This window comes from Mustelus asterias, unplaced genomic scaffold (assembly GCF_964213995.1).
Source record: "Mustelus asterias unplaced genomic scaffold, sMusAst1.hap1.1 HAP1_SCAFFOLD_728, whole genome shotgun sequence".
Classification (NCBI taxonomy): domain Eukaryota; kingdom Metazoa; phylum Chordata; class Chondrichthyes; order Carcharhiniformes; family Triakidae; genus Mustelus; species Mustelus asterias.
In genome coordinates, this window is record NW_027590677.1 from 2,243 (window position 1) to 30,052 (window position 27,810).

A 27,810-nucleotide genomic window follows, 5' to 3' on the forward strand; every position below is an offset into this window, starting at 1 on the left:
AACTCCATTTCCCCGTCCATTCCCCATATCCCTTGATTCCTTGAGAGACCAAAAAACTGTCTATCCCAGCCTTTAAAGTATTTATGGAGCATTCACAACCACCTTGAGGCCGAGAATTCCAAAGATTCACAACCTTTGGGTGAAGTAATTTCCTCATCTTGGCCCTAAATGATTGGTCCCTTATCCTGAGACTGTGCCCCCATGTTTTAGATTCCCCAGTAAGAAGTTTAACAACACCAGGTTAAAGTCCAACAGGTTTATTTGGTAGCAAAAGCCACACAAGCTTTCGGAGCTCTAAGCCCCTTCTTCTCCACATTTAGATTCCCCAACCAGCAGAAACAAGATGCTTGGGAACATAACTTGCAAGTTTCCATCCAACTCAAAAACAGTGCCTGGAACTATATCATTATTGCAGGGTCAAACTCTTGGAACGCTCTCCCTAACAGCATTGTTGGTGTGTGTACCACACAGACTGCAGCTGTTCAAGAAGGCTGCTCACCACCACCACCTTGAGGGTAATGGATGCCGGTCTAGCGAGTGATGCCCACATCCCATGACCCTCCATTTTGTGGGGTGCGATAAGTGGAGTTGTGGCCTTTTCAAATCAGCAATTAGTTGTCTTTTTGCATTGTTCAACTGTATAAATATAAACTGTATAACTATTCCCTCATGGTTCATGGATGGAACGAATCATAATTTTAATCTCTCAAAATTGAACAGGTTTTGACTTTCTAAACTTGGACACTCTTGCTTTGGTTTTGCAATATCCTCTGAGCAAATGGAGCAATTTTAGCATCAGAGTAGTGCCAGCAAACCATTGGAAATGGTATCGAATAGAGGTTATTAACTACTGAGCTATTTTAGAAATATTGTGGTTGATAAATGGCTGATTTTACCATAAGATTTTAACCACCAAGCTTCCTCCTCTTGCCCACGCAAACATTCTACGAACTTGTGCTTTTAACACTTTTTAAAGAGAGTTAAACATGAACAGTGCTAAATTTGAAGCTGGCACGTACAGTACTATACACATTTGTGCGCTGTCCTGTATGTAGAAATATAGGTTGTGTTTGAAGAGCATTTTTGAATTTACTAGCACAAAGTGAAATCTCAATTACAGTGGGAATGATTTAATAGCCCCACAGCAGAGAGGGTTGTCTTTATTCTTCTTTCCCCACCTCACCCAAATGTTACTCAGTTGCCCAATTTACAAAGTAATACCAGGTGAAAGGCTGTTTTCCAAAGACACGTACTATTACGCCTCAATAAAAACAAATCTGCAGCCCCCACAGGGAGAACTGTAGATTGACTGTAGATTAAATGAGATGTGTTTGCACACTCTTGTGACGTTAATTCTCAATGCTTTATTTTCTTATGAACATTTTTTTCTTCTTGTTCGACAGAAAGCAGACAGGGAAATAGATTTGATTATCTGCTGCAACAGACCGAGCGTTTTGCCCACTTTATCCAACCTGCTGCACAGAAAAGTCCAACGTCTCCCTTAAAGATGAAACCCGGGTGCCCTGGATTAAAGAAAGATGAGAAACAGACGCTTCTGTCGGTGGGAGAGTAAGATATATTCCAGGCAATGTGTTTTTGGATTCATGATGCAAATTCTGAGAGATTTCAACTTGGAAAGTGTTCCTCGCGTTCGAAGGCCAAAGAGGCGTTAATGTTGGGATCAAAGTAGAATGGTGGAAGGAAAGCTTTCGTTCCTCCTTGAAGTTTTGGGGCCTTGGCTTTCAGTGATTTGGATATAACTCTTTACTGCTTCATCCATATTTGCAGACTAGGTTAGGAGCAACCACAAATTGGGATCATATGATGGAGTTGCAAAGAGGGCATAGCCCAGTGAGTGGGCAAAGCTGTGGCAAATGTAGTTCAGTGTGGAGAAGTGTGAGGCCACCCACTTTGGAACTGAGAAAGGCAAATCTGAGTGTTTTCGACAAGAGAGATTAGTTGTGCAGGAGCAAAAGAGATTTGAGTTTCCATATATACAAATAACATGATATTACTGCGCTGTTACAAAAGATAATGGAATATGCTAAGAGAAGATGGCATTTATCTTAAAATAGATTGGGATGGAAAAATGAGGAAGTTGTACAGAGCCTTGGTCAAACCTCAGCTGGAGAACTGCCTTTGGTTCTGGGCAACGAACCTCAGGAAAATAATATTGGTCTGGCACCGGAATGCTGTCTGGTCTTAGTGTTAGGTTATGAGAACATAACATGTTCCATAAATTTGGCTTTCATTCCGTTGAGTTTAGAGTATTAAAGAGTGACCAAATTGAGGTGTTTAAAATGATTAGGTGATTTGAGAGGGTAGATACAGAGACTAATTTCTTTTGAGGGAAATCTGGTTCAAGGGGGCACATCTTAAAATTAGAACAAGGTTAGTTAGGATTGAAAGTGAGGGCTATTTCGTTCCACTTGGTGGAAAGGTCTGCCCCAAATGGCAATAGGTGTTACATTTTCTGAATGGATTTTTTTCTTTGTTGGGTGCACTATCAAGTGATATGAAGCAACATCAGGCATGATTTAATGGAATAAACAGATGTCTGAGGTTGCATGGCCGACACCTTTTCTCTGCCTTTTTAAAGTTCAAACAGCATCTTAGTCACCAAGTGTTAAAATATCCTGCATCCGTATAACAGGCGTGGAATTCCTGTCAACCTTGCATTAAAAACACTGATGTTCTTAAATTTGTCACGTGTATGATTGAAGAGTCTGTTGACAACTCTTGGCACAAAAGATTATACATGTGTAATTACCTAATTAAATTAAAAAATACTCATATGCTGTGTAATCTACCAGGGTCTTGGGAGAGTATTTACATAACAGTAGATTTCAAAGTTTATGTTTGGAATCAACTTTAAATTAAAATAATGGCCATCTGCATGAATTGCAATTTTGAATCTTAGTTCAATAACATGCTGTACGTAGGGCATGGTGGCACAGTACTTAGGGCGGCAGTGTGGCAGTGGTTAGCACTGCTGACCCACAGCGCCAGGGACCCAGGTTTGATTCCCGGCTTGGGTCACTGTCTGTATAGAGTTTGCACATTCTCCCCGTGTCTGCATGGGTTTCCTCCGGGTCGTCCGGTTTCATCCCGCAGTCCAAAGATGTGCGGGTTAGGTGAATCGGCCATGCTAAAATGCCCCTTAGTGTCAGGGGAACTAGCGAGGGTAAATGCATGGCATTATGGGGATAGGGTCTGGGTGGGATTGAGGCCGGTGCAGACTCCATGGGCCAAATGGCCTCTTTCTGCACTTTAGGATTCTATGTACTAATCTTCACCACAAAAGTAATGCACACTCTCCAAAATAATTTGCACGGTGCTGTTTATTCTGAAGTGATTGTGGATTTGAAATTGACTGTAGTAACAGCTCTTTTAAAATGGTTTGGAAAGTAATAGTAACCCCTCGCACAAAACAATTCACTTTTAATTCTTAGCTATCGGCATCTTCGTACGGAACAGGAAGAGGATGAAGAGCTACTGTCAGAAAACAGCAAGGCAACCAATGTCTGCACAAGCTTTGAAGAATCCCTATCATGTGTGTAAAGCCATTTTATTCATTATTTCATACATGAGTTAATGTAGCTCAGTTTTCACTCCCTTTTCCCAATTGCTTTCACATTTTCAGTCACTGTTCATCGATGTGCGGTATTCAATTTTGTCAAAATTAGACTTGTGGGACATTTGAGACTGTTGTAATTAAATCTCCAAAAACAGCATCTCCCGTTCTCCTGGTTTAATTGGCTGTATTTATTTGCATAAGGGGTCTTTTTAATGGAACAATCTACTCATGCTGACAGACACCACGGGCCCACTCCAGCCTAACCTGTAATCTGACATCATATTTTCTGACTGGATATTGTGGATATTGAGTATTTTGAGGTCAAATTCAGCATGAATAAAATGCAGGGTAAAGCTGAAAGATCTCCCTCATGCCAATATGACATGTGTTCCATATATCAGCCTTTCACCTTGCTCTTTGTTTTGTTCAGCTTTGCCCTCTCAACCAGTGCTCCCAAGGAACTGAGTTGAAACTGCTCCAACTTATTTTTCATGGGGTCCTAGCAGCCATTTTAACATGTTAGTGTGCGCCACATGGAAAGGAACCATCTGTTTTCATGAGGAATAATTGGATTATCATACAGATTGCGTACATGTAACATGCTCTCCTTTTGGTGTTGAGAATCATGTATAATCAGTTCCTTACCCTATGAAATGGTGAGCTGAATGATCTGTTCTCCCAAATGGCATTTCCCCAATCAAAGAACAAAGAAAAGTACAGCACAAGACAGGCCCTTCCGCCCTCCCAGCCTGTGCCAATCATGATGCCCTTACTAAAATAAAGAAAGAACCTTCTGTCCTTATTTGGGTCTGTATCCCTCTATTCCCTCCCTATTCATTTACCCGTTGAGATGCCTCTTAAATGTTGCCAATGTGCCTGCTTCCGCCACCTCCCCTGGGAGTGCATTCCAGGCACCCACCACTCTGTGAAAAACTTCCCCCACACATCTCCCTTAAATTTTATCCCTCTCACCTTGAACCTACGCCCCCTTGTAATTAACACTTCCACCCTTGGAAAAAAGCTTCTGACTATCCACCCTGCCTATGCCTCTGATAATTTTGAACACCTCTATCAGGTCTGTCCTCAGCCTCTGTCTTTCCAATGAAAACAATCCTAGTTTATTCAACCTCTCCTCATAGCCAACACCCTTGAGACCAGGCAACATCCTGGTGAACCTTCTTTGCACTCTCTCCAAAGCTTCCACGTCCTTCTGGTAGTGTGATGACCAGAACTGCACGCAATGCTCCAAATACTCATAACATATTAAAAATCCCAGTAATGTCCATGCAATGATTTCTTACAAAGCAGTCAAAGCCCAGTAACCTGGTTCCTCACCATCATTCCTTCTCTCTGCCCTCCCAATCTTGCTCATACTTGCCTTAGTGAAGTTTAGGTGCTCTGTTTCACAGTTTATGTTTCTGTATATACTTTGACCTTGTTTTATTGGTCAATTTAGCTGCTATAGAATGGTAGTAGTCGTGGTGAAAATCACCACCTTTGTTTTGGAGCCTGCGTCTGAACGCTGACATTCTTTATGCAAACATTGAGACCCTAATACCAAATAGATTGTGCTGCTTGCTTTTTGTTGTCTCAAGCTATCATGGTGCTTTCGGTTCAATGGTTCCTGAAACATTGATACTTTTCCTTTTGGTCATGGCACTGATTTCATTTCCCCTGAAGCTGTATTCTGTGCAGACTCTTGCAACGGTTGAAGGCTCTAAATGTTTGGGGTCTCTTCCACAGATGTAAAAGGAGGGAAACTCCGCGACTATCAGATCCGTGGACTGAATTGACTGATTTCTTTATATGAGAATGGCATTAATGGTATCCTGACAGATGAAATGGTATGAATACACATTGATTGTAGACATAACAATTGTTTGGTGTAGGCATGTGAGATGGTTAGTTTAAAGGATTTAATAAGATAAATATCTCTGTCGTGTACTGGTTATCACATTCGCCCAACGTGAAAGGTCCCCGGTTCAAAACGGGGCGAGGCATTTATCATATGTATTCAAGAGGCGGCTCGGTAAAGCACTCGGGGTGAATGGGATCAAAGGTTATGCGGGGGGGGGGGGGAAGCAGGATGTGGCTATTGAGTTGGATGATCCGCCATGATCGTAATGAATGGGGGAGCAGGCTCGAAGGGTCAAATGACCTCCTCCTGCTCCTATCTTTGATATTTCGAAATAGGGAACAAGTATCTTCTCCTGGATGTTCGAGGGTGTACCATTCAAAGATTAGCGGAAACCTGGAACGTTTGTTTTCTCCTCCTTCCTGCCAAAATCTAGCTTTTTTATTTTATAACAAACTTGAGGCATGGTTAGTCTGGACATATCAAAACTGAGACTAAGTTTTTTGTGAGATTAGTGTTAAGGGAAATGGAACCAAGGCAGATAAATGGAGTTACGATGTAGATAAGCTCTGATCTAATTAAATTGCAGAACAAAGTTGATGGGCCGAATGGTTTCTTCCAGTACATTTCAGAAATGCTTCAGGACAACACTGATGAAAAAATAGTCTTTGATTCTAAGAGAATTAATTGTTTTACTTTGTTTAACAGGGTCTCGGGAAGACTTTGCAAACTATTGCTCTTCTTGGGTACATGAAACATTATAGAAACATTCCGGGACCTCACATGGTTCTCGTCCCCAAGTCTACACTGCACAACTGGATGCTTGAGTTCAAAAGATGGATACCGAAACTTCGAAGTTTTTGTTTAATAGGTGACGAGGATCAAAGGGTAAGAACTGCGTTTTATGTTCCCAAAAATACTGTAGGAAAATACAGCTGATGCACGGAGTTTAATTTGAAAATGCATTGCACGTTGTGGAAGTAATCCGTGCAGTGCTTGTTGGATCTCCTGCCACATGTTGGCCGACCCCAGTGGGAAAGTACAACTACCCTTGCTGCCCCAGCATCGGAACAAGAAAAAACAGCCAGGATTCTTAAAGCTGGTTGCTATCTCCACATCTGTCATTTACCAAATAGGAATTAAGTAATCCGCAAGCACTTGCTGTCAAAACTTGTGTGTGAAAAAGCTGCAAGGGTGAGGTACCAAAGGACAGACAGCATCTGTTGGGCAAGTCACGAGAGAGTCAGTTCATTCACGGGGGAGCAAGATTCTTTTTACAACTAAACACTGACCCATGAACCATAACGGCAAATTTTGGAATACCTCCCAAAGGGAGGGGAGTCCAACTAGAGGGCATAGGTTTAAGCTGAGAGGGAAGAGATAGGAAAGGGTCCAGAGGGGCAACTTTTTCACTGAGGGTGGTGAGAGTCTGGAACAAGCTGCCAGAGGTAGTAATAGAGGCGGGTACAATTTTGTTTTTTAAAAAGCATTTAGACAGTTAGATGGGTACGGAGGGATATGGGCCAAACGTGGGCAATTGGGATGAGTTCAGGGGTTTTGAAAAAAGAGCAGCATGGACAAGTTGGGCTGAAGGGGCTTTTTCCATGCTGTAAACCTCTATGACCTTGTTTAAGTTGCTGAATAAATAACCACTAGCATTGCAGTTGTGTGAACAAGCACTTTGTGTAATAAAAGTACAATAAATGAAGGACTCATAAAACCTGGGATACAATTTTAATAAATGTAGACTTAACAAATTGAAATTTAGTATTTGGCCATTGTTCAATCTTTAATATGAATCCTGCCTTTCACTGGATTGAATTTACTTTCGTCGACTCTCTCAAAAACATGTTTTCAACATGCATGCGGAGAATGGATCTGTCGCCACTGTTAACGTTAGCCCTCAAGGTTCCTTGAGACTGGCTTTGGAAATCAGCTTTCCTTTGCTCTGTGTAACTAAAATCCGAGATTTGCCACGCAGACAAAGTTTGAGTGTAAATTTGCAAATATGTTCAATTATATTGTAATTTATTGCTCTCTCCTTGCTTTGTAACACTCTGGGCGGGATTTTCCAGCCCCATCAGTGGCAGGGAAAATCGTGTGCTGGGCTGGAACATCTTGAAGTGGTGGCACAGTGGTTAGCACTGCTGCCTCACAGTAAGAGTTTTAACAACACCAGGTTAAAGTCCAACAGGTTTATTTGGTAGCAAATGCCTTTTGCTTTCGGAGCGCTGCTCCTTCGTCAGAAGTCTCACAGTCCAAAGAAGTGCAGGTTCGGTTGATCGGCCATGCTAAATTAACCCTAGTGTCAGGGGGGGTTAACAGGATAAATATGTGGAGTTACGGGAATAGGGCCTGGGTGGGATTGTGGTCAGTGCAGACTCGATGGGCCGAATGGCCTCCTTCTGCACTGTAGGGATTCTATTCTATTCTATTCTATTCTAACTAATACCGTCCCATAGATCCTGTAGTTAAAATCCTGCATCTACAAGCCACAAGATTCCGATGGACTGAGTCCGCTCCAGTAATAGGAGAATTCATCTTCTGGACTACAGAGAGGGAGAGCTGGAGAAAGATCGAGGAGGCCATGAAATAGAAAGAAAGGGAGAGAGGGGGTGAGAGACAGACAGAGCGAGCTCCAGACAGAGAGGGATTCTGTGGTTTGGAGAATAGGGCCTGGGTGGGATTGTGGTCGGTGCAGACTCAATGGGCCGAATGGCCTCTTCCTGCACTGTAGGGATTCTATGGTTTGGAGAGTTGCCAAGAGCCAATTGACCTTTGGCCGCTCTCCACCTTTGCCCGTCCTGCCCTTGACGCTGCTCACTGCTGGCGGGGCTGGAAAATCCCAACGTCAGTGTTTTATTCAGCTAAATTTGTCTGATTAATGCCTGTGATCAGATCTGTTTCTGCTGCATCCCAATTGTATTCTAGAAAAATAAATTTCTGGTGTTTGGAAAACTGAAATGTAACCCACTTCTTACTTTATCAGGCAGCTTTCATCAGAGATCTCCTCCTTCCTGGAGAGTGGGATGTCTGTGTGACGTCGTATGAAATGCTCATCAGGGAGAAATCTGATTTCAAAAAGTTTAATTGGCGATATCTGGTTCGAGATGAAGCCGACAGGATCAAAAATGAGAAATCCAAGGTAAGTTCGTTTCCCCTTCATTTTCTCTGCTCTCTTCCCCATCCCGTCCATTCCCACCAGAGTTAATGGCTACCATTGTCGTCAATGCCAAATTTTCTGCCTCATCTTCAGGTGAATTGGGGAGAAACGCAGGCTTGACTTGTAGCATGGGGGCATGAGCAGGGGGCGACATAGTAGCTCGGTGGTTAGCACTGCTGCCTCACAGCGCCAGCGACCCAGGTTCGATTCCCAGCTTGGGTCATCGTCTGTGTGGAGTTTCCACGTTCTCCCCGTGTTTGCGTGGGTTTCCTCCGGGTGCTCCGGTTTCCCACCACAGTCCAAAACAATTGCTGGTTAGGTGCTTTGGCCGTGCTAAATTCTCAGTGTACCGAAGTGTGGCGACGAGGGGATTTTCAGAGTAACTTCATTGCAGTGTTAATGTAAGCCTACTTGTGCCACTAATAAATAAACTTTAAAACTTTGTAAACCACGTGTCACATTCTCGGTTATATATCATGGAGTGAGGTTATTTTTGAGCAAGGTGCAGTTATGTGTGGGACCAGACAGAAAATGAGGCACAGAAGTTTGCTGCACACTGTTCCCCTGGAGAGGGGAATGCAAAGACGGGGTAAGACGGAGTGGCAAAGAACAGTAAAAAAGAATTCAGTGTGGATGGAAGTGACTGTTCTATGGTGAATGAGATAACGAAGGACAGGAAGATTGGAACAAAAGGTTGGAGGGAAATCCAGGAATAGAGATTTTGAAATGAAGGAAAATGATACATTTTGAGTACTAATGGTTAATATAATTGTTATTTGCTGCTTTCACTGTTCCTTCGCACTTCCATCAAAGCTTTAAGAGCTAAATTAAAAGGGTTATTTATTGTCACAGATGGAATGTGAATCTTGAGGAAAAGAGCGCTTTAATCTCGCAATCCAATGCAGACAAATAATTTTTTAAGTTAAAGTTTATCAGTGTCACAAGTCGGCTGACATTAACACTGTAATGAAGCTACTGTGAAAATCCCCTGGTCGCCACACTCTGGCACCTGTTCGGGTACACTGAGGGAGAATTTAGCACAGCCAATGCACCCCAACCAGCATGTCTTTTGGAATGTGGGAGGAAACCGGAGCACCCGGAGGAAACCCACGCAGACACGGGGAGAACATGTTGACTCCTCACAGTTACCCAAGCCGGGAATCGAACACTGGTCCCTGTTGCTGTGAGGCAGCAGTGCGAACCGCTGTGCCATATTCAACCAAATAACTCCAGAAGTTCAGAAACTTCTGGAAAAGTTCCTGCACCATCAATTATTGAGGCTCGATAGTTAATCTCTGGGTTTTAACACGAGTGGAAGAGTGGAGTGGAAATATTTGAATTGAAAATCAAAGATCAGATCTGCTTATTCAGACCGTAGTGTGCTCTTGTTTTAAAAGCTTTTGAACCAGCTGCCCCTTCCACAACCATTGCTTCGATTTGAAAGAAATACCATTCAATTGTGGACGGCTCTGGAAGTTTCCATATTCCCGTCTTGCAAGTGATAGAGAACCGTTTGTAATCTTGATGAGCTATTATTACACTTGCTTTTTGCTTCCTAATGCAAAGCATTTGGCGCCACTATATCTGAATTCATTGGAGAAATGACAGACACGAATAAACACCTAAAAGATCAGCGAACTTTTAAATGCAGTCTGAATCTACAGTTGTGCCAGTAGTATGATTCGAACTTGTACCCAGTTTGTACAGTCATGTTTTTAAATCTGCTAAACTTACAGCTCCCTGAAATAGTGAGAGAATTCAAAACAACAAATGGATTATTGCTCACGGGTTCACCACTTCAGAACAACCTGCACGAACTCTGGGCTCTGCTCAACTTCCTCCTCCTGGATGTCTTCAATTCGTCTGCAGTAAGTAATGAGAAAGGCAGCTTGACAGTGACTGTACCGTTTGTCTAAGGTTCAATTACAGTGTTTCAACCTATTTCCTTTTGGAAGGCATGAGAGAATGCTGCAAAGTTGTGTCTTTTTCATTTTTGAAGCTAGTGTCAGGGGAAGCTGTCCAACTTGCTGGAGGGTGTTGTGTGACACCATTGTTCCTTGCATTGGGAGCAGCCAGGTCGCTAAATGGCCGCAGTCTGTGTATTAATTTGTTCACCTGCCCACATTTTGTGAGCACTATATTCACCATATGTGTGCCGATGCAGAGTCCAATTGGTGATGTCTGCTCCTCGAACCCTTCAAACTGCTCTTGACCATTCCTGATGCTCAGTGTCACATCTGCCTTACACGGCGAAGCGGATTTAACATGCTTGATGTTTCCTTGAGCAAAACTGTCACCTTGTGTCACAATTCTAAAATTACATTAAAAGCATGTTGGGGTGAGAGCTTCCTTTATCCATATCCATCTCAATCCACAAATTAGCTGTCAGAAGTATTTTAGTATTTCATTTTTGTTTGTTAAAATAAGAAAAGCTATGTTTATAACTGAATGCCTAACTGACCATTCTTCCTGTGTGGGTGTCCTGTAGCTTGTTACAGAGATGGAAGTAGGTTGTCCAAGGGAAAAAATGATATTTTTCCATGTTAAATTGCTCACATGCCGACCAGCTGAAACTGATTTGCAATTGTTATGAGCAGCTGTGCATCTGTTTTATGATATCATTTGTGAACGATCTAATTTGGATGCTACCTTTTTAAATTGCCATTCTTGTCCTTCGAGTGATAAACAATGTAATAATTGAAACCATTGGATGTGGCGTTGATGGAAGTAACACAATATGCTAAAACGTTTGGGGTTGGCATGACTGGAGCCGCTTGTTGTTCTTTGCAGGACTTTGATTCTTGGTTTGACACAAACAACTGCTTCGGGGACCAGAAGCTGGTTGAGCGATTGCACATGGGAAGCTTCTTATCTTATCTGTATTCTGACGCTGGGACGTCATTAAAATGCCAAGTTATTTCGGGCCCATCGCCCTCAGAAATATGATTCCAAAAGTTGCATATTTGTGTAATGAAGTGATGTGCCTTGAGAGTGTTTGGGGCTAATTTGAAGAAACAGCAAGGTTTCTTTTCTTCATTTACTGGGTGTGGATGTCGTTGACTTGACCAGCATTTATTGGCCATCCCAAGTTGCCCTTCAGAAGGTGGTGGTGAGCTGCCTTCTTGAACCACTGCAGTCCCTGAAGTTCTAGGTACATCCACAGTGCTGTTAGGGAAGGAGTTCCAGGTTTTTTGACCCAATGACGGTGAACAAGCAGCGATATGTTTCCAAAGTCAGGATGATGAGTGACTTGGATGGAAACCTCCAGGTGGTGGTGTCCCCAGGTACCTGCTGCTCTTGTCCTTCTAGGTGGCAGTGGCTGAGAGTTTGGAAGGTGCTGCCGAAGGGTCCCTGGTGAACTCCTGGAGTGCATCTTGTAGATGGTACACACGGCTGTCACTGTTCATCGGTGGTGGAGGGAGTGAATGTTTGTGGAAGGGACAGCAATCAAGTGGGCTGCTTTGTCCTGGATGGTGTTGAACTTCATGACTGTTGTTGGAGCTGCACTCATCCAGGCAAATGGAGAGCATTCCATCACACCCCTGACTTATGCTTTGTATCTGGTGGAGAAGATTTGGGGAGTCAGGAGGCGAGTTACTCACCGCAGGATTCCTGACCTTTGACTTGCCCTGGTAGATTTAGAACGGTTAATTTATTGATTAAAAATGTGATGGCAAAAACTGAGGATCTATATTCTACTAAATGTTTATCCTAGCAGTGTTAAATGTTGAGTTACTGCGTGTGAATTACAAATTAATTTGACTTTTATGAAGTGATAAATTTAATGTAGTTGCCACCACTTCTTGCAGACATGACTTACCTGCGATCCACTGGAATTAAGTGGTGGCTCTATTCGTGTAACGAGAATGGTTTCCGCCCAGTCCAACTGCATCCCACTTCGAATGGATTAGAAATGTTAAGGGACACAAAGCTAAATGAACATTTACCAGGTGTTCTTGCATTCAGTAAATAGTGCTTGAAGTAAACATGGCATTTAAGGTGCTGTAATAGGCAACTTAGAAATTGATGACACGAATAGATAATTATTGCCTTTCACTCGATGTAGGCAACTACCAGAGGTGTTTTAATTAGGGTGGACATTTTACCCAGATCTGAATAATTTGAATCACTTCAGATATTACATAATATGGTGAAGGGGGAGAGATTTCTCCAGCTTCATTTACTCTCAATTATTTTTTCTGTCGCCATATATTGAACTCCTCAGTTGACCTTGGTAACAAGGCCCATTAAGCATCCCCACGGGCTGTTCCAATTGCTGATCCCGACCTTGATAAGAGCATTTCAATTGATGCTGGATCTCGAGCAGAACTGCTTACTGATCAGGAAGACTTGCTAAATTAAAGTGTTTTTATCACATTTTGGGAGGTGCAGGGGAAGGGAAATAGAATAATTTTTATTTGCTTCAATGTCTATCCCCTATTTGAGAAGCTGAAATGGGTTGGGGGAGAGGAGGAATGGTAGGTTACAATTACTCGGATTTATCTCCTCTTCTGTTCACACTACAAGCTCCATTTCCTCACCATTCACTCCAAACCTCTGTCTGGTTACTGTCTGTCTGAGGCTTCACCAAACTCTTTGCAATTGTGATATCCTAATTGAGCCTGAACTACATTTCCAACCCCATATTCTCAATATTACCAATACCACCACCATAATATCGCCCGCCCTTGTTCAAACCCTTAATTAGCACTAGGTTTTCCAAAACAGCCTCCCACCTTGCACCACGTGGAAGATTAAATTCATCAGAACTGCTGCTGTCATGAACCAAGTTCTGCCCAATGCTCCATTTGTGCATCGCTGATGGTCAACCTTCAGCTGTTTAGCCCAAAGCACTGGAATTCTTTCCCTAAATCTCTCTGCCTCTCCAGCTCATCCTTATTTAAGACACTGCTTTAAAAACTCCTTGGTCACCTCTCAATGGGTTTTTTGGGAGCTCGGTGTCAAATTTGTCTGATAATAGCCCCTGTGATGATCCTGTAGACATCTTATTATCATAGAATCCCTACAGTGCAGAAGGAGGCCATTTGGCCCATCAAGTCTGCACCAACCCCACATATTTACCCCGCCAATCCCACTGACACCAAAGGTTTATTTAGCATAGCCAATCAACCTAACCCGCACATCTTTGGAATGTGGGGGGAAACCGGAGCAGACATGGGGAGAATGCACAAACTCCACACAGAGAGTGACCCGAGGCCAGAATTGAACCTGGGTCCCTGGCGCTGTGAGACAGGAGTGCCAACCACTGTGCCACCATGCCACCGATGTTAAAGGTGTTGTAGAAATGTACATTGTTGAGGAATGAGGAAAGTGAATTTAAGGTTACTGTATTTCTTTCTCATAAAGGGTTGGATTCCAAGGTCTGATCTGTTCTGTTGCAGAATAAAGCGGTTGACAATCTAATCTGAAGTTGTAGGTGTTTTCATCAAGTCAACATTCAGCCCACACCTGTAGATGTGCTTCAACCCATGGCTTGTTCAGCTGTTTTTGTTGAACCTGTGCTTCAGTCCACAGAACTGTTCAGTGCAGCTTTTGTAACATTGCATTATTTTGCTTGACCGTCTTGGGCATCATCAGTGTGTAAAAAGCATGTATTCTCACCTGAATTAGGTATTGAGACCCTTCCTCCTCCGACATATTAAAGCTGAGGTAGAAAAGAGCCTGCCGCCAAAAAAGGAAGTCAAAATGTATGTCGGCCTGAGCAAAATGCAACGGGAATGGTGAGTGCACAACTTGTGAATCTGAATGTGTTGCATTGTGAAGTACGGCATCATCTTGCAACAACTCATTGAAATTGTGCTGCACTTCAATCAACAATGAGAGCATTTGTAGAACTAAGGGAATAGATTCACCAGTGTGAGCGAGTGTGATTTTACCCAATGCATCAATAATAGGCTGACTCCCTACTATTGATGTGGAGATGCCGGCGTTGGACTGGGGTAAACACAGTAAGAAGTTTAACAACACCAGGTTAAAGTCCAACAGGTTTATTTGGTAGCAAAAGGCACACAAGCTTTCGGAGCTCTGAGCCCCTTCTTCAGGTGAGTGGGAATTCTGTTCACAAACAGAGCTTATAAAGACACAGACTCAATTTACATGAATAATGGTTGGAATGCGAATACTTACAACTAATCAAGTCTTTAAGAAACGAAACAATGTGAGTGGAGTGAGCATCAAGACAGGCTAAAAAGATGTGTATTGTCTCCAGACAAGACAGCCAGTGAGACTCTGCAAGTCCACGCAACTGTGGGAGTAACAAATAGTGTGACATGAACCCAATATCCCGGTTGAGGCCGTCCTCGTGTGTCCGGAACTTGGCTATCAGTTTCTGCTCAGCGACTCTGCGCTGTCGTGTGTCGCGAAGGCCGCCTTGGAGAACGCTTACCCGAATATCAGAGGCCAAATGCCCGTGACCGCTGAAGTGCTCCCCAACAGGAAGAGAACAGTCTTGCCTGGTGATTGTCGAGCGGTGTTCATTCATCCGTTGTCGCAGCGTCTGCATAGTTTCCCCAATGTACCATGCCTCGGGACATCCTTTCTTGCAACGTATCAGGTAGACAACGTTGGCCGAATTGCAAGAGTATGTACCGTGTACCTGGTGGATTGTGTTCTCGCGTGAGATGATGGCATCCGTGTCAATGATCCGGCACGTCTTGCAGAGGTTGCTGTGGCAGGGTTGTGTGGTGTCATGGTCACTGTTCTCCTGAAGGCTGGGTAGTTTGCTGCGGACAATGGTCTGTTTGAGGTTGTGCGGATTGTGCAGAACGGATTACTGCAAAGAAGTGTACTGACAACTCAACAACGAGGAACACTACAGACAGTTACCTGCAGATCCGACCAAAGAACACACCCGTCAACTCAACACTCTGATCAAGACCTTTGATCCGGACCTTCAGAACACCCTCCGTGCTCTCATCCCACGTACTCCCCGCGTTGGAGATCTCTACTGCCTCCCGAAGATACACAAGGCAAACACACCCGGCCCTCCCATCGTATCGGGCAATGGGACCCTGTGCGAGAACCTCTCCGGCTATGTCGAGGGCATCCTGAAACCCATTGTACAAAGAATCCCCAGCTTTTGTCGCGACACGACGGACTTCCTACAGAAACTCGGCACACATGGAGCAGTTGAACCAGGAGCGCTCCTCGTCACAATGGATGTCTCGGCACTCTACACCAGCATCCCCCATGACGATGGCATTGCTGCAACGGCCTCAGTGCTCAGCGCCAACAACTGCCAGTTTCCAGATGCAATTTTACATCTCATCCGCTTCATCCTGGACCACAATATCTTCACCTTCAACAACCAGTTCTTCATCCAGACACACGGAACAGCCATGGGGACCAAATTCGCACCTCAATATGCCAACATCTTCATGCACAGGTTCGAACAAGACTTCTTCACCGCACGGGACCTTCAACCGATGCTATACACTAGATACATCGATGACATTTTCTTCCTTTGGACTCATGGTGAACAATCACTGAAACAACTCTATGATGACATCAACAAGCTCCATCCCACCATCAGGCTCACCATAGACTACTCTCCGGAATCGGTTGCATTCTTGGACACACGCATCTCCATTAAGGACGGTCACCTCAGCACCTCACTGTACCGCAAGCCCACAGATAACCTCACGAGGCTCCACTTCTCCAGCTTCCATCCTAAACACGTTAAAGAAGCCATCCCCTACGGACAAGCCCTCCGTATACACAGGATCTGCTCGGATGAGGAGGATCGCAACAGACACCTCCAGACGCTGGAAGATGCCCTCTTAAGAACAGGATATGGCGCTAGACTCATTGATCAACAGTTCCAACGCGCCACAGCGAAAAACCGCACCGACCTCCTCAGAAGACAAACAAGGAAAACAGTGGACAGAGTACCCTTCGTTGTCCAGTACTTCCCCGGAGCGGAGAAGCTACGGCATCTCCTCCGGAGCCTTCAACATGTCATTGATGAAGACGAACATCTCGCCAAGGCCATCCCCACACCCCCACTTCTTGCCTTCAAACAACCGCACAACCTCAAACAGACCATTGTCCGCAGCAAACTACCCAGCCTTCAGGAGAACAGTGACCATGACACCACACAACCCTGCCACAGCAACCTCTGCAAGACGTGCCGGATCATCGACACGGATGCCATCATCTCACGTGAGAACACAATCCACCAGGTACACGGTACATACTCTTGCAATTCGGCCAACGTTGTCTACCTGATACGCTGCAAGAAAGGATGTCCCGAGGCATGGTACATTGGGGAAACTATGCAGACGCTGCGACAACGGATGAATGAACACCGCTCGACAATCACCAGGCAAGACTGTTCTCTTCCTGTTGGGGAGCACTTCAGCGGTCACGGGCATTCGGCCTCTGATATTCGGGTAAACGTTCTCCAAGGCGGCCTTCGCAACACACGACAGCGCAGAGTCGCTGAGCAGAAACTGATAGCCAAGTTCCGCACACACGAGGACGGCCTCAACCGGGATATTGGGTTCATGTCACACTATTTGTAACTCCCACAGTTGCGTGGACTTGCAGAGTCTCACTGGCTGTCTTGTCTGGAGACAATACACATCTTTTTAGCCTGTCTTGATGCTCTCTCCACTCACACTGTTTCGTTTCTTAAAGACTTGATTAGTTGTAAGTATTCGCATTCCAACCATTATTCATGTAAATTGAGTCTGTGTCTTTATAAGCTCTGTTTGTGAACAGAATTCCCACTCACCTGAAGAAGGGGCTTAGAGCTCCGAAAGTTTGTGTGGCTTTTGCTACCAAATAAACCTGTTGGACTTTAACCTGGTGTTGTTAAACTTCTTACTGTCCCTACTATTGACCATCTTGCTTCCGTCTGATCTGTAAGATTTTTGTGTTTGGAATTCTAACTTCCCTCAATCATTTCCATTATTTTTGCCCGAAACAGAAGATCATCATTGAATTCAGACTAGACCATTGCCATTCAAGTGTGAATATTACAGAGCTTTCAAACTACTTTGCTCTCACTTTTGGGCTTTCTTCTTTCAAACCCCAATGCAGCCCATTATTGATACCCACCTGATCAGGTACTAGTGAGGTGTCCCCTCCAAACTTATTAACCATGTCTATCTAGTTGGTCAAGGAGAAGGCTGCAAAACTCTTCAAAATGAGACTGCACCCGATGTAACACAATGTCATTGCCTCACGATCATGCCAGAATCGATGCCATGAATATAAAATAGTCACTAATACATCGAACACGAATTTAGGAGAAGATTCAAAAAAGAAAGTGGCAGAGTGGTTAGTGTGGAGCTCACTACCACAAGGAGAGGCATGACATTGATGCATTTTAGGGAAGTTTGTTAAACATAGAATGGAAAAAGAAATCAAAAGTGTGAGGAGACTCTTATCATGAACACTGATCTGGAATTGTTGATCTAAATGGCCTGTTTCTGCGTTACAAATACCTAATCCCAGAGTACTTCATATTGCTCGCATCCATATTACATGAAAAGGAATATTCCCATCCCTTCAAACCCTGGTCACCTGGAATGAATTGTACTTTAGATCAAAGAACAAAATGTTGAGTGTGTATTCATCATAAGATATGGGTTTCTATATCTGTGAGGTTTAGATGGAGCACCCTGTTCCCTGGTAGGTGAGAGGGGTTGGAATGTGGATCCCAGACTTTGTCCTAGGCACCTATAGAACAAAGCATTCATTTTAGATTGTAATTGCTTTCAGTTGAGCTACATTAAAAAATGAATTTATCTCCAAGTTGGTGTGATGAGTTTTAATTCTGGCCTTGCTGACAGGTACACCAGGATATTAATGAAGGATATTGACATCCTGAACTCCTCAGGGAAAATGGACAAAATGCGTCTATTGAATAGACTGATGCAACTGCGCAAGTGCTGCAACCACCCCTATCTGTTTGACCGAGCTGAACCTGGCCCACCTTACACCAATGACACTCACCTGGTAGTTAACAGTGGCAAAATGGTGGTACTGGACAAAACTGCTGCCGAAAGTGAAGGAGCAAGGTCAGCCGCAGGCCTGGTCAAGGCTTTTGTTTCCCTTTCTGTCTTTCAATCTTTCTATAGGAAGGAGACATGTAGTGATTTGATAGTTTGGTGGGTACTTGAGTAGCTCGGACGGGGTGGGGGGTGGCCAACATAAGGCATAAGGCCCAAATTAACGATTGCCAGGCTGTAAAGGGAAATTAATTGAAAATATTCCAAAATGTGTTATAAATTAATATGCAATAAACACTGGAATCAGCAATGGTTTTAGTTATAGTCGGACAGGCAAAGAAGCTTCCTGAGATATCCTTGAGGAGATAACCAAACTAAAACACAATGCAAATTAGGTTTTTAGAAAATGATCAACAAATCTGTTATTAGAGTGTAAATATAGTAATAAAGTTCACGCTTTGTGAAATAGATGACATTGTCTCAATGGATTAAGAATTAGCTTAATGTTAAAGTTCCTATTTTGGGAGGATGTAGGTTTGGATTCGGATTCGATTGGAAATTCAAAGAGCATGCCAGTCACTCGAACTCGAATCCATGACCAAATTAGTTGAGACTCTGGAGACGAGGAGGAATTGAACAAAAACTACTGTGCAGTCCGATCCATATAGAAGGAAATCCGGTGGAGTGCAAAATCAAACATCCTAGTATAGAGATTGGCTGTAAACAACCGCCTGCATGGTTATTTGTGCATTTCCGAGTGCGATGTCAGACTTTGTCATGCTCCGGAACACTACTGTACCTGTGCTGCAGACTGATCAAAAATAGAACAGGATTTTTAGTAAATGAAAGGGGTTTGTGATGTTTAGCCTTCGTAAGCATGCAAGGATTTCCACGACGATGTCTGCAAAAGAATTTGAAAATAATCACTGATGACACCATGGCAGCATTTGACCTGTGCAGCAAGGTACATCAGATTGCACGCTGTGATGTTTTGGGTTACAAATCAGCATAGGTTTTAATGAGTTAAAAACTGCTGAAAATACTCAACTAATCTGGTAGCATCAGCGAAGGGTCAACTCTGACTCTTCAGAACTCCCCTCTCCACAGATGCTGCCTGACCTGCTGAGTATTTCCAGAACTTTGCTTCCGTCTATTTAGCTTTTATTTCACAAGTTTTAGTGACTGTTTAAAACAATAGTGTGTCTTGATCTGAAATAGCATCCTGTTTTAGTCATTCTGGCCTGCCACACGCCATCCACTGGGGCAGGGGGCTCCCGAAAACTGGCCGATTGAGCATCAAATATTCTTCATGAGGAGAGTTGGATCACAGGCCTCTGCGATGCTTGATGGGCCCCATCCTCCTTCCGGGGGAATAGTTACAGGAGCCAAATATTCTGAAAATTGGGGGCTGACGTGTTGGGAGAAGGTGAATAGAATAATTACATGGTTTGGGATTGCAGCTATGTTTTGATTAAGGCTTTATTTATGCTGCCCAAACTGCAGCACCGTCTGGAATCCACCTGGAATGTAAACCCTTTGAAATCATTCCCATCAATCAAGGCAGCTAGGTCACATGGACAGTTCACATTGTATGAATTATAAAATTGGAGGGTTTTTTTGGTTGTGTGATTTCATTTATGCCTCCTGTACTATAACTAGTTTACCAGATTACTCTACATCCTGCATGTTACCACTGAAATTTGGTTTCCATTATCCACATCAGTAGATGTAGGTTTTTGAAGCATTTGTGTATCTGCGCTGTGTTCTTGGCTACCGATCAACCAATTACCCTGATGAATGATCTTCTTTTCCACAGGTTCTCGGGTGTTGATCTTCAGCCAAATGACCAGGGTGCTGGATATCTTGGAAGATTATTGCATGTGGAGAAACTACGCGGATTGTAGACTGGATGGACAGACACCGCATGAGGAGAGACAAGTATGTTTCTTGCCCTGTGCTTTCAAAACTGAGTTTGTTTGAGGAAAGTTCCCACCTCTTAAATTGATCTGAGGCTCTATTATCTAAGAATTCTAGACTTAAGGTTACAAATCTGACTCAAGGTTTTCAAACAATAAATATGAATATTCAATTTGAATCTAGCATCTATTTGTATTTTTAAAAATGAAACTTTCCAACAATTAGTCAAAAGATTGGCCCCAATCGTTTGTTCAATTCTGGCTTAACTTTTCTCTCTCATCCCTCCAGGATTCTATTTCTGCTTTCAATAGTCCTGGGAGCTCAAAGTTTATCTTCATGTGAAGCATACGCGCTGGGGGTCTTGGTATAAATCTAGCCACGGCAGATGTAGTAATCCGATACGACTCAGACTGGAACCCTCAGGTAGACCTCCAAGCTATGGTAAGTTACTGAGCGATTAGTTATTTGTGTTCTGAAAGCCACGTACTGTTGAATATATAACTATCGTAGCTGGTTTTAACATCCAAGTGCACTGATCAAGCGACATTTTGTATTTTACTGCCACTGATACCCCCTCAAATCTTCCGTGTGTTGCTCCCATGCTTTCTTTAAAACTCTGCTCGACTGAACTGGTGGAAGTATTTCAGCAAAGGTCTTCAGTTTGCTTCTCTTTATTTGAATGGAGCGTGCGGTTGTTTTCAGAATTGGCGTGGGATGATTTCAGCTGACTGGGCATCTTGTTTCTCCTCACCAATTAACTTCCAAATCCAATTGAGAGTTTGGAAATGAAATCCATTTGAAGTTTCAGTAATGCTGAGGTGTCACTAGAAGGAACTGCCTTCCGTGATTCAGTTTTACACAAAACAACTGATGCACGGATTTTAATAAGTGCTTTGTGATTGCCTCGTGTACCAAGGGCTTATGAATTCGAATCTCACTCATTTGTGAAGTTTGAATTAAAAAGTTTATAGTGAGCTGCAAAAGGGAGCAGAGCTACCCAATTGTTCAGGTGGTTCACTAATATGCTTCAGGGAAGAGCATCTTTCAGTACTTGACTCCAATCCACATACACAGTGGTGATTTTAATTACCCTCCAGTGTGAACTGGCAAGTTTATCACCAGTAAGAAGTTTAACAACAACAGGTTAAAGTCCAACAGGTTTATTTGGGAGCAAAAACCACACACGCTTTCGGAGCTCCAAGCCCCTTCTTCAGGTGAGTGGGAATTCTGTTCACAAACAGGGCATATAAAGACACAGACTCAATTTACATGAATAATGTTTGGAATGCAAATACTTACAACTAATCAACTTTTTAAGAAACAAAACAACGTGAGTGGAAAAAGCCTGTCTTGATGCTCTCTTCACTCACGTTTTTTGTATCTTGAAGACTTGATTCGCTGTAAGTATTTGCATTCCAACCATTATTCATGTAAATTGAGTCTGCGTCTTTATATGCCCTGTTTGTGAACAGAATTCCCACTCACCTGAAGAAGGGGCTTGGAGCTCCGAAAGCTTGTGTGGCTTTTGCTACCAAATAAACCTGTTGGACTTTAACCTGGTGTTGCGAAACTTCTTACTGTGTTTACCCCAGTCCAACGCCGGCATCTCCACATCAAGTTCTCACCAGCCAGTTACTGTATTGCAATCAATGCATCTGAGAAATAATTAAACAGGTCCAGGTGTTTCCTTTGTTTTCCCCTGCTGTAACAATTGTTGATGTTGACTGAGGAATTAGAGAGGGTTAAAACATGCAGGAGATAGCCATCCAGACATCATATCTTTGCGAGCGTATGATCAGCTTGGAGATTTCCAGGAAGTTGATTTATTCCCAATCCCCAATGTTAAGGTTTTAATAATCAGAGTTTTTGTTTGAAATTCTTGGATTTCTTAATTTAGAAACAATGTTTGCTGGAAAATATATGAATGTGCTGTTTTTACAGCTGAATGTAGCGGAATGTTAATTGAAATTGTTACTTGATTGTGTGGATCTGCCATGTAACTTTAATTGTGTTCTTTTTTAGGATGGCGCCCACAGAATTGGTCAAACAAAAGTACTCAGAGTATTCCGATTTATAACTGACAACGCTGTGGAGGAAAGGATAGTGGAACGTGCTGGAATGAAACTTCGACTGGACTCTATTGTAACTCAGCAAGGTGGCTGTTGAAGTTGGTTGTTTTTTGGGTGGGAAATGCTTGGGGAGGGTAGCACAGAGTCTCAGTATATTTCGGTGCTTTGAGGTATTAACTTTAAATGGCATCATTGAAACTTCGGGGTACCATGAGAAGTGTCAATCATTCCCAGCCTTCACTCCAGAATTTTATCTTGCATTCTTTTCTCCGACTGAGTTATGGCACGGATGTTAAGACTTTGTGTTGGGGATTGTGAATGCATTGGATACTCCCTCAGTCACCTGTTCTTTTTCAAATACCGCAGAACATTTTAAAATTAAACTTCAATATTTTCACAGCTAACTTCTGTGATCGCCAATGATTTTAAAATGAATTATCATGACAATAGATTAGGACCTACCAACTGGAACTGTGCCATCTGGCATATGTGTTCCTGATTTTTGGTGAAATGGTCCTAAAAAATGCAAAAATGAACATAAAACCCTCTGCAATCTTCCACAGAGTGCGAACAGCCAGTTAAAGTACGCTGTGCAACAAAGTGGGCTCAATAATTTCCCCTATAGCCCTTGTGTGTCTATTTATTAACATCTGAACCCGTCTCTTGCATTACTAAAGGTTAATTGCCCTCCATACCAGGATGTTGCCTGGTATGGAGGGCATTAGCTATGAGGAGAGGTTGGAGAATCTTGGTTTGTTCTCACTGGAACGACGGAGGTTGAGGGGCGACCTGATAGAAGTCTACAAGATTATGAGGGGCATGGACAGAAGGGATAGTCAGAAGCTTTTTCCCAGGGTGGAAGAATCAATTACTCGGGGGCATAGGTTTAAGGTGTGAGGGGCAAGGTTTAAAGGAGATGTATGAGGCAAATGTTTTACACAGAGGGTGGTGGATGCCTGGAACTCGCTGCCAGGGAAGGCAGTGGAAGCAGGCACGATAGTGAGTTTTAAGGGGCGTCTGGACAAATACATGAATAGGATGGGAATAGAGGGATTTGGTCCCCGGAAGGGTAGGGGGTTTTAGTTCAGTCGGGGCAGCATGGTCAGTGCAGGCTTGGAGGGCCGAAGGGCCTGTTCCTGTGCTGTAATTCTCTTTGTTCTTTACAATTTCTTAGCATCGAGACTGAATTCTTTCAGGAAGGTTAGTCGATCAGAATCTCAATAAGCTGGGGAAAGATGAAATGCTGCAGATGATTCGTCACGGTGCTACCCATGTCTTTGCTTCTAAAGAGAGCGACATTACAGATGAAGATATTGATGCGATATTAGAGAGGGGTGAAAGAAAGGTAAAACTAACATCAGGAACGGGAGTGCCCCTTGCTCTGCCATTCCAATCCTGCAACTTCATGGCTCACCTTTTCAATACTCTTCTTACAATGCTGCTGCAATATTTTCATCGGCACAATAAGTCTCACTTAATCTGCATCTCATAAAGTTCTGCAAACTGAGTATCAAAAGCTAATTGCATTAAATGCATTGTACTGTGATGGTTTTGTGCAGTCTCTTTTACTCCATACCATTGTCATTGTGCCAAGAGGAGATGATTAAACAATTGGATTAAACCCTTAATTTCAGCTTTGGAATTGTTTGTGTTCACAGCAAAATGTTTTTTTTAAAGCCTTTATTGTGGGTTTGACAAAACGATTCAAATTTGTTCATCTGTCTTGGTGAAGTTAGGGCCATTGAATCAATCTTGCTATGCTAATGTAAAGTGTTTAGCTGGCAGCTAATACCCAAGTACAAATGTATATTCTGAATTGGTTGTCATCGGCTTCACACATCAATATCTTTGGTGCTAAACAAATAATTTTGGTGTTTATATACATTGCATCACTGGAACTAGTTTTCGATGTAACAGGAATTCCACTATCTAAAAGCTAAACTAAAGTACCATTATTTGAAATCTCCTTGGTTTTAAATACGATGCTATTGCAACTTCTGAAGGCCTGTGGAATATGAACAATTACTTCGAGTCATTGAGGTTAACAGCATGGCAACAGGCCCTTCGGCCCAACTTGTCCATGCCGCCCTTTCTTTTTTAAAACCCCTAAGCTAATCCCAATTGCCCGCATTTGGCCCATATCCCTCTAAACCCATTGTACCCATGGAACTATCTAGTACTTGTGTGGAGCACAAATCGAGACAAAACTTTGTCATAGAAGCATGGAAGGTAAGACAGGAGGAGTCCATTTGGCCCTTCGAGGCTGCTCCGCCATTCATTGCCATCATGGCTGATTGTCCAACTCCATAGCCTAATCCTGCTTTCTCCCATTAACTTTTTATCCCATTCGTCCCAAGTGCTAGATCTGGTCACCTCTTGAATGCATTCAATGTTTTGGCATCAACTACTTCCCGCGGTAATGAATTCCACAGGGCTCACCATTCTTTGGGTGAAGAAATGTCTCCTCGTTTCGTCCTAAATGGTCTACCCCGAATCCTCAGACTGTGACCCCTAGTTCTGGACACTCCCACCATCAGGAACATCCGCCCTGTCTAGTCCTGTTAGAATTTTATAAGTCCCTATGAGATCCCCCTCTCATTCATCTGACCTCCAGTGAAAACAATCCTAACCTAGTCAATCTCTCCTCATACGTCAGTCCATTTTACCCACTGCACTAAGCTTTGATCTCAGTGAGAAGCCCCACAACACCAGGTTAAAGTCCAACAGGTTTATTTGGTATCACGAGCTTTCGGAGCGCTGCTCCTTCCTCAGGTGAGTCACCTGATTAAGGAGAATCATAGTCATGATGTGTAGATGCCGGTGTTGGAATGGGGCGGGAATGGTAAGAAGTCTCACAACGCCAGGTTAATGTTAATCAGGTGATGAAGGAGCAGCGCTCCGAAAGCTCATGATTCCAAATAAACCTGTTGGACTTTAACCTGGTGCTGTGAGACTTCTTACTGGATAGTATAGTGTCATCTCTTAAAGAAATCAGTTGCCGTTTTAGTTGAATTTTGAAGTTGCCAAAGTGGCACAAGGTGTGTGGCCCCAGAAAATTCAGTCTGCACGGTGGCACAGTGGTGAGCACTGCTGCCTCAGTGCCAGGGACCCAGGTTCGTTTCCCGGCTTGGGTTACTCTCTGGACGGAGTCTCCCTGTGTCTGTGTGAGTTTCCTCCAGGTGCTTCGGTTTCCTCCCACTTTCTGAAAGGTGTGCTGGTTAGGGTGCATTGGCCATGCTAAATTCTGCCTCAGTGTTACTCGAACAGGCGCCAGAGTGTGCCGACTAGGGCATTTTCACAGTAACTTCATTGCAGTGTTAATGTGAACCTACTTATGATACTAATAAATAAACTTTAAAACTTGACAAAAAGCGAACGCTATCGTTTTGCTCAAACTCTGATTAACTATTTTTTAAAACTGCTAATTAATTTTATTTCTTTCGAATGGGAGATCATGGCCAACTCTGAGTAATGCATTTTCTTCCAGTCAGCTGCAACTGATGTATGAGCAAATGTTCCCGCTCGAATTTGGATTCCTATAAATATCCAGAGCAAATGTGTAACTGTTGAGATCATCGTGGCCAAGCCACTGTTGCTAAGCTGGCTACGGGGGTCTCCCTGGGATCACAGTAATTGTACAATAAAGAAAAACGCTTTGAACCTTGCCTTGCGACTCGACCTCCTTGAATGCACTGGGACAAGGGATTTTTCCCTACAACAAATGGCGTAGTCGGCTCAGGATTTGATATCTGACTTCTGACTGGTGGCCACGGTCTGGAAGCCGGGATCAAACTTAAACGAATCTGATAAAAATCCAGAGCAGTCAAAGGCGAGTACAAGTCTCCGTTCAAAGTGAAGTACCTTTAAGGGTTAGGGTTTGTCCGTTTTAAATATTGTTGTCTTGTAGAACTGTATAATCTTGCCTAAGTTTCTTAAATTGAAACAGAATTCTGCACTAAAGAGGTATAGGTCAGAACGACCGCGTGGAAGAAGGTCAGTAACTTTAATAAAAATAGAGGACCAGAGGTAAAGATAACAGGTTTTGGGCTATTTGATAACAGGAAGAAGGAATTAAGACTAATATAAATATAAGAACCGCATGCAGAACTAATTGGTGTAACGAACCCAGGATTGTAAACCGCTGTCTGTGCCAAGGCAATAGGACAAGGGAGTGCTTGACTCAAGGTGCCCTACCCTAAACCGGACGTTAAGAGGAGAAATCTCCCACGCTAAGGTTGGGTTTTGAAGCGGGCGCTAAGAGGCACAGGCACTCAGGGTGCAAGGCACGGACACTGTAAATCGGGTAACAACACAGACTCTGAAGGGACGAACAACCTCAGAGTCGATACAGTTACTAATTATAACAGGGGCTTTGATATCAGATACATATGTGTAAGTGTTGAGGAAGAGGGGACCCGATCCATCCTGACCAAGAGACACGGCGACGGAGAATCCATTCGGGACCTGGGCGGAGTTTGATAACCTTGTTCGTCTGTAGGGAACACCACAGTCCATAGCAGGGTACCAGGGAGCTGAGACTCCCTTGTTGGGGTAACGGATCAATCTTGCTAGTGGAGGTGGTGGCCAAGCGGGAGGCGTTGTACTTAAAGGGGCTGGGGACAGGGGCCGACAAACCCACTAAAGACCAGCACACATCCCAATAAGACAACACAAAAAAGACCAAGCGTGAGGTGTCAGGAATAGTTGGGGGAGCACAGGGGCAGGGACCCACTGGGACCCCACTACGAGACCCTACAGCAAAACAGACGGTGCTGGAGCAGTATCAGTGACAGGAGATAAGAGAGAGAGAGTTGGGGCACTTTTACTGTTGGAACCAGCATATGGGGGTTGCAGGAACTGCGAGACAGAAAAATGACAGACCACGTTATTGAGGGAGAAACTGCAGTTGCTCTCATTTTTAAGTATCTGTTAGCCAGAGAAGCGATTGTTGCAAAGATGAAACGGAACGGGTGGAACGCATCACAAACTTTGGGAGATCAGAGAAAGTGGGTAGACGCAGTTAAACGGGACAAAACAAAAGTAATGGGAGTAATGTTAGTGACGCAGTTAGCTGGACTAATTGAGAAGGTGAATGCCTCCATGGAGGAGAGACACAAAGAAACAGAACAAATTAAGGTATTGCAGGAGAGAGTGAGGGAATTAAAACACAGAAACCACACTGCGGAGATAAAGCAGAGATCAGAGGAAACGGACCCTCGGCGCTCATACGAGTCAGTGCAGAAACATGCAAC

General features: G+C 43.5%; 1 pseudogene; it reads left to right on the forward strand.

The window, feature by feature from the left end:
- The first annotated feature begins 1,403 nt into the window (after positions 1-1,403).
- Positions 1,404-23,903, forward strand: LOC144487307 (SWI/SNF-related matrix-associated actin-dependent regulator of chromatin subfamily A member 5-like; annotated as a pseudogene).
- The last annotated feature ends 3,907 nt before the right edge of the window (positions 23,904-27,810 follow it).